The 6,276-nt window shown below is 39.8% G+C and overlaps 1 pseudogene; it reads right to left on the reverse strand.

Annotated features, from left to right (window-relative positions):
• Nucleotides 1-416: 416 nt before the first annotated feature.
• LOC148029754 (5S ribosomal RNA) lies at nt 417-535 on the reverse strand (annotated as a pseudogene).
• Nucleotides 536-6,276: the final 5,741 nt, after the last annotated feature.

The following is a 6,276-nucleotide window of genomic DNA, read 5'->3' on the forward strand; positions in this document are numbered from 1 at the left end:
TCCCCTCCCCTCAGAAAACCCCGCTCCACCCGGCCACCCCACCACATGGCACACTCCTGCCTCCCCTACCCTGAAAACCCTGCTCCACCCAAACCCCCCATGACATGGCACACCCCCTCAAAAAACCTTGCTCCACCCAACTCCCCTGTGGCATGGCACACTCCCCCCCTTAGAAAACCCGGTCCACCCAACTCCCCCATGGCATCGCATCATGGGGAGGGGGTATCATGTCATGGCGAGGCAAAGGGAGGGAGGGAGGGATTGTGCGCATGACGTATGCAATGACAATCGTGACGAGGAGATGAGATGCCATGTCATGGTGAGGCGAGGGGGTTCCCTACCATGATGTTTGCGTGGAGAGACAAGACATGATTCTAGGGGGTTGCCATGCCATGGTCTCGAAACAAGCATGTAAAAGGGTGTAGCACCAAGACTTCTCGAGAGGTCACCCATCCTAGTACTATTTTAGCCCAAGCGCGCTTAACTTCGGAGTTTTGATGGGATCCAGTGTATTAGCATCGGTATGACCGTACCATGAACACAATGGAATTCCAAAGAGCTCTTATATACAGACAAAGTGGGATGAGAGAGCTTAAGAGCGAGGCATGACAGCATGCCATGCCATTCATGCCACGGAGGATACGTCTCAACACGAACCCTAAACCTTGCGCACATAAAGGCAACATACAAAAGATTGAATGTTGTCGGGTGCCATTTATGACATGGAGGGCGAGTATCCACGTGGAGAGCGCCTCGTGCACATAGAGGCGACGACGTAGAAAAGATCAAGTCACAGAATACATGCCATGGAGGACATGTGTCCATAGCATGCCATAAGGTGGTGGGGGGCATGCCACAACATGCCATTCATACCATGGAGGATGTGTGTCCACACGAGTACTAAACCTTGCACACAAAAGGTTAAGTCATAGAATCCGTGCCATGGACGAAGGACTTGGAAAGCCATCGGGTGTCCTTTATGACATGGAGGGTGAGCATCCACGTGAAGAGAACCCTGCACACATAGAGGCAGAGATGTACAAAAGATTAAGTCATAGAATCCACGCCATGGAGGGTGCATGTCCAGATGAAGAGAACCCCATGCACATGGAGGTGACACACAAAAGATTTGAGTTGTAGAATCCATGCCACGAGCGGGGACTTGAAATGTCATGGGTGCCAATAAGGCAAGACAAGCACGAAAACTGCACTAACCCATGTGAGCCAAGGTAGGGAATGTGAAGAGAAGGTGATTAAATCACCCACATGAGCTAGGTTGGATTGGGTGCATGGTGTGTGGGAGAACTTAGGGGCGTGCCATGACACACAAGGGCCGAGGCCAAGAAAACCCCATTGAACTGAGCAAAAGGGGGACAAATTGGTGCGACAACGAGCTGAATCTTAGTGGATCATAGTAGCAAGGCTACTTTGCCACTTACAGCACTCGGCCACATATTTAAGTCATCTGCAAAGGATTCAACTCCCTGATCGTTCGAAATTTCCATTCAGAGTCCTCGAGGCAACCACTTTTGACTCCTCGAGGGAGACTCTTGACATCATCCTTTAAATAGTTTTTTTAGGGGAAAGAAAGGGCCGGGGGGGGGGGAGGAGGGATTCTCTTTATTTGTTTGATTAGTCAAATGCTTTTTTTCTTTGTTACACAAGGGGGAATTTTTGTTTTTATATTGAGGTTTAGAAAGAAGAAAAGTATTTTAAATTAATGTTTTTTTTGCTTTTTTTTCTCTTATAAAATTAGAGGGCCCCCCAGTCTTTGCATGACTAAGGGGGACTCCGCTCTTAGGTTCGCCTTTAAGCCTTACCTTAAGGCTTTTGTTTTTTAAACTTTTTTTTCTTCTTTTTTTCTTTTCACCCCCCATGTTATACATACATTCAATCTCCTTGATATTTTAAAGAATATTTAGATATTAAAAAAGTTATAAAGTGTCAAGGAGAGGACTGGGGAGAGAGAAAGAGGAGAGAGAAGATTGTGAAAGAGAGAGAAGAGAAGCAAAAGAGAGAGAAAGAGAGTGACGAGGAGAGAGAAAGACTAGAAGAAGAAAGAGAAATACAAAAAAGAAAGAAAGGAAGTCATGAAAGCTGGAGAGAGGGAGAGAAGATAAAGGAGACTTGTTATTATAATCTGATGGGAAAAAATGTCAAGTCCCTTACATCTTATATACCCGCCAGTGTAGCAAGCATTTCCATTATTTTATTCCTGTATTCCCCCCCTGTATTCCTCATCTCTTACATTCCATCCCCACCCAAAGGTTCTCGCCCTAAAAAACAAAATGGGCACTTATTATAAAACAAGGCATGGCAATCCAGAGTACTATGTTGCATGACTACAAGGGATTATTCAATAAATCATGTGGGGGTTATGTATGTATGTTGGGTCATGGATACAATATGATGTATGGGCATTAATTAATGGGAAGGTGGTTCTTTTAGCGTGTACATGTGACCGATCTTCTTGCTCTTTTCCCTTCAGTTGAATCTCCAACCACTTAGAGAAATTGGCATTAAGTGTGTCCATGGTGGCTCTCATTTGACGCATTTCCTTCATCATCTCAGCATGATTGTCTATGTTTGTTGCTATGCCTACAAGTATAGCCTCCTGTCTTTCCAAAATAGCCTCATGTCTTTGATTATGCCTTGTCTCATGCTTGCATAGAGTATCATTAAGAGCATTGAGGCTTCCAATGTCATGAGGATACTCCTCATTATCCGTTTTAGGGTTGTTCTCAGTCCTTGGTTCTCGTGCATCCTTGATTTGTTGTTGAACATCTTCATTGGCCTTGGTTTTTCCCTTATTCCCTGCCATGGTTAGGTGTAGTCCCGTTAGACCACCTATCACTTTTTTCCCAATAACTTGAGCTAGGAAGCTCTAATTGACCTATCTTTTGGTTCAAATGGAAGCCAAGGATGCCCTCTTTGAATGAGTATAAGCATGCGCTCCTAGGTTTTATACAGAAAATTTTGTAATAGGAAAAGTACTACTATACTGTGCAATCTAGCACCCTGTCTACACTTGTAGGAGGCCTCTTTTGACCTATAGGTATCTTGTAGAGTCCAAATAGAGCTCCCAAACTGATCAAGGCCCTTAGTAAGACATGTGGCCACTCTATAAGACCTGCACCTCAGCTCATGGGAGTAGGTATACCTTTGTAAATGCAAGCAAATTGCTTATAGCACCCTTTGGGAGTTAAGAAAGTGGTTGCAAGGGATCAACTTGTCAATACATGACTAAAGGGTATCCTCCATGGAAGCTTGGCAGAAGCTTGAGAATGAAGAGAGAGAAGACTCTTCCTGAAAAGTAACCAAGACTTTACCCTCTTCTACTCCATTTACCATAGTTTTAGGAAAATACCTTCAAAATTGGCCAAAAATGACCCATGAGCTACTAAATCTGGTCTTCTAGCCTCCAAACTTGGTCCATGCCACCATTAATGCTCTTGACCTACAGTCCTTGTGGTCTAGAGATCCTTGGTAACTCCACTACTTGTGCATGTGGCTCTTAAATATGTGTGATTGAAAAATGATAACTGAATGGAATGTTGGCCAACTAGATCAAGAACCTATGGCTTTGATACCAATTGTGAAGGAGAGGACTGGGGAGAGAGAAAACTATAAGAAGAGAGAGAAAAAGAGAAGCAGAAGAGAGAGAAAGAGAGTGATGAGGAGAGAGAAATACTAGAAGAAGTGAGAGAAAGACAAAAAGGAAGGAAGGAAGCCATAAAAGCTGGAGAGAGGGAAAGAAAATGAAGGAGACTTGTTATTATAATTTGATGGAAAAAAATGTCAAGTCCCTTACATCTTATATGCTCATCGGTGTAGTAGGTGTTTTCCTCCATTATTTTATTCCCGTATTCCCCCCATATTCCCTATCTCTTACATAAAGCTTTATACAAATAAACAAAGATTTAATAAATATTTTTTATTAATAAATTAAAATAAGTAAAAAAAGTATCAATAATTTAAAATAGATTAAGAAATATATAATTTAGAAAAAATTATACATGACTATAATAAAGTATAAAATTTGATAATAAACTATAATAAATAAAATAAAATAATTTAATTTATAGAATTGTAATTAAATAATAATAAAATATTTATGCTATTTAAATAAATAATCAATTAATTTGAGCTTTAGTAAGAGTATATAAACATGAAAGCTCATTGGCAAGCACATGAGGGTGTGAAAATAGAGGTGGTCACTTGTAGTTGATTAAAAGAATTGGGCATATTATAGAGTCTTAAAGTATAAACACTATATATTAAGGTTACACTCTCTATTTTATTCACTAATTTTTCAAATCTCTTAATGTGTAGGTAAGATGGCTACATCTAAGGTAGTTGCAAAGAAACTTCTACTAAGAGCCCCATATCATGTTTATCTCAATGAAGCATCTACTATCCTAGATGCAATCTTTGACAATCTCTCTTCTTAGACTACAAAATGAATAGTGAGTCACCCCCTTCTCAATTTGACCCAATTGCCTCAAGCTACCCTCAAAGGGATCCTCCTCAGCATCCCCACAAGAAATATGAGTGGAGACTAGGTACAATGGTTCTTAGAGAAATCAAGAAGTATTAACGCAAGTAGAGGCCATGTACAATGGTTCTCTTGAGGCTTGTTCACAAGATTTTGCAAGACCTCTATTAAAAAAAAGCAAGAGGTGGTTTCTACCACAAGGTTAAGATATACTCGATCACTTTCCAAAAAAATTATCTCCATACTTTGCAAGGACTATAGAGGCTTTTTTGGTAAACTTAATGAATGTGCTCAATGTTACACGATACGTAGATACCGTGTTACTATAACCGCCATTGGACTTTCAACTTGTAAGGAATCTTCAAGTAGTAAAGGATGCATTTGTTCTAATGGAATGAATGCTATTTATAATGTTATCTCTTTAAATAAGTGTCATCCATGTGCATAGGACACATGACTTTGTTCGACTGCAAAATTGTTGTACCACCTTAAATGTATGAATGAAGTTTTGTCTCTTAGGATTCACTCTCAACTTTAATGTGCATCTTTTGCTACTTAATAGCAATATTTGTTATAATGGTCAATTTCAACAATAAAAACATGCAAAAAGTTATCTTTTTTTTGTTGCACACTTTACTTTTGATGCCTTTGTAGAGTATACGTGGAGTGAAATTTCTAAGGATTAGTAATTGTAACATTAATTCCTTGATTATTGGTACATCCATAATTTTGAATAAGATAATTTGATAAGTTCCTAACTTTATCAGAATGCAACAAAGCTTCATATATGTACTCATTAGATGGCTAAGAGTACATCGATGTTTTCTTGGTCCAAAAATTTTGAGGAGGGGCTTAGTCTAAAGTCTAGCATGTGGAGCCATTTTCCTAAAATTAGTGTACTCTTGGCTACCTATATAGATACATGTGTGAAGTTTCATTGCATTCTGGCAAAAGATTATGCCTTTATGAGCACAGAATGATCCATATGTGTGAAGTCGCATTTACTTGGTTTAATGGGTTAAATTTAATGGGTTAAAAGTTCAATCTTCTTCTCATTTTCACATCTTGCTTTCGTTCATTCTTCCATTCTAATATTTCTAACTTTTGTCTCTTCTCCATCCCACCCTCTTTGAGCTTGCACGGCATGTATCAAGCAAGCTACTCACCATTGCTCAACAAAGACCACACATATGGTCCTACCTAGAGCACAAGGTGGAGCTTCCTGTAGGATAACAGATGCTCTCCCTAGGGCATGAAGACCACCATAGGAGAAGAGATGGAGACATGGCATTGCTACCTTATGTGAAATTAAGCAGATTTAGCATGGCTATGAGCTACTTATACTGAAAGCATCATTCCAAAAGTCAATATCTTTTGTACATTCTTTGTGTGCGTGTGCGTGCGCGCAATCACGTAATCTAAATCAATTACTTTAATGTGTAATGCTTGTATGGGTGATAATATAATCCATATCTATACAATACACGTATAGTATATCAGGCACGATACATGTACCTATTACTAATTGTAGTGAATGTGTGCAATATAGTATATCACGCATGATACATGTACCTATTAATAATTGTAGTACCTATTACCACCATTTGATCTTCCTCTTCAACATTGATTAACTCTTCGCTTGGCTCTTCTCCCGTCTAGGTGATATCAACAACCATTGGAGTTGCACCTTCATCACTCTCTTTCTCTATGGTTATACCCAATGCAAGAAGGTAGATCATTAATGTACGATGGTGTTCTACGAGCTCCAAAGATGCTATACT

This window comes from Lygodium microphyllum, chromosome 10, assembly GCF_053477565.2.
Source record: "Lygodium microphyllum isolate KBCC chromosome 10, Lygodium_microphyllum_v1.1.10, whole genome shotgun sequence".
Classification (NCBI taxonomy): Eukaryota; Viridiplantae; Streptophyta; class Polypodiopsida; order Schizaeales; family Lygodiaceae; genus Lygodium; species Lygodium microphyllum.